Below are 1,740 nucleotides of genomic sequence, written 5' to 3' on the forward strand. Positions count from 1 at the left end.
CTCTGCTGCTCCCCATCTATGGCTGTGCTGGCTGAGTGCTCCACTGAAGCCACAGGTTATGAGGACTTAGGCAGCAGGGATCAAGAGAACTGGGCACCTGCTGGTCCAGCAGCCCCTCCTGGGCTCACTGCCCTGCCCCTTTCATCCATGTCTGCTTCACCTGGGGTCAGAGAACAGCTGGGGTGGTCTGCTGCTCCCTGCAGGTGGCGGTAGAGATGTAGAGGGAAAGGATTTTTGCAAGTTCTTGGCAGGGAGAGCCTGAGAGGCTGCTCTAGGTGCAGACTGAGGCAGAGCTGGGCATCTTGCAAGGTGCAGGCCAGGAAGCAGCCTGGAAGAAGGAGAACCAGATGGAGTCCAGCACAAGGCAGCCCTGACAGCCCTGCTATGGGACGAAGACAAGGGCTCCTGGTTTGATTATGATCTCGAGAACCAGAGGAAGAACTACGAGTTTTACCCATCCAACCTCACTCCGCGCTGGGCCGGCTGCTTCTCTGACCCTGGTGTCGCAGACAGAGCTCTGAAGTACCTGGAGGTGAGGGGACAGCAGCCGGGTCTGTCCGTTCCCCACTACATCACCCCTCCCGCGGACTCCAGAGAGCAAAGACCTGAGAGGTGGCAGCATCCCCCCACTCCAGGGAGCAAGGACCTGGGAGATGGCAGCATCCCCCCACTCCAGGGAGCAAGGACCTGGGAGATGGCAGCAGCCCCCAACTCCAGGGAGCAGGGACCTGGGAGGTGGCACCGCCACCCTGCTGTCTGCTAGTCAGCCTGCATGTCCCAGGGTGGCCACAAGGGGGCGGCCGCGGGCCACGAAGAGGTGGCTGAGGCGGTGCCCAGTCTCCTGGGGTCCAGCACCCTGGCTCCACCTGCAGCCCCCACCACAGCCACTGTGATTCTGGAACCTTCTAGGACAGCCAGATCCTGAGCTACCGGCACGGCATCCCCACTTCTCTTCGGAACACAGGCCAGCAGTGGGACTTCCCCAACGCCTGGGCCCCCCTGCAGGACGTGGTCATCAGAGGTAGGGAGGCCAGAGGGGCCACAGCCCAGGGCCTGAGGAGTGAGCTGCGGAGGAGACCCCTTGCCTTCCTCTCCCTCCTCTGCTCCCCGGGCCTCCCACCTGGCGCCCCCTCCCCACTTGCCCCGTCCCTGGGCTGAGGACAGGTGGGATCCAGGGAGAGGGTGTCAGGGCCCAGGCCTCCCCTCCCTGGGGCCTCTGCTGTGTGTGTGATGGGAGCTGTGGGGATTCAGAGTCCTGTCCCCGGGTGGGGTCTAGGCCTGCCAAAACTTTTTTAAAAATTATTATTTTAATATTCATGACAAAGGTGCAGGGGTTACAGAGCTATGTGGGTCCAGGCCTGAGCCCTGGGTACCGACCTGGGGTGCCCTCATTCTGACTACACCATTTCCTGTCCAGCTCCCTGCTGATGCACTTCCTGGGAGCAGCAGTGATGGCCCAAGGCTTGGGTCCCTGCCACTCAGGTGGAAGACCTGGTCACAGTTCCTGGTGCCTTCAGCCTTGGCTCTAGCAAGCATTTGGGAAGTGAGCCAGACGGTAGACTCTCTTTTTCTCGATCACTCTGCTTTTTAAATAAATCTCTTCAGCTAATAGGAAGTTTCAAGTTTTTTTCTGCTTACACAGAAGGTTGGCCTTGTGCCAATGTACTTTTATGGAGTCAAGTTCACCAACAATGCATGAAATGAATTACACCTCCCTGAAAATGGAACGCATCCGTGTCT

The 1,740-nt window shown here is 59.1% G+C and overlaps 1 long non-coding RNA gene across 1 annotated transcript; it reads left to right on the plus strand.

Annotated features, from left to right (window-relative positions):
* The first annotated feature begins 371 nt into the window (after positions 1-371).
* LOC131480090 (uncharacterized) lies at positions 372-1,511 on the plus strand. The gene is made up of 3 exons (XR_009245245.1): positions 372-532; positions 910-1,021; positions 1,418-1,511. It is a non-coding gene; the product is annotated as an uncharacterized LOC131480090 (long non-coding RNA).
* Positions 1,512-1,740: the final 229 nt, after the last annotated feature.

This window comes from Ochotona princeps, chromosome 4 (genome assembly GCF_030435755.1).
Source record: "Ochotona princeps isolate mOchPri1 chromosome 4, mOchPri1.hap1, whole genome shotgun sequence".
Classification (NCBI taxonomy): Eukaryota; Metazoa; Chordata; class Mammalia; order Lagomorpha; family Ochotonidae; genus Ochotona; species Ochotona princeps.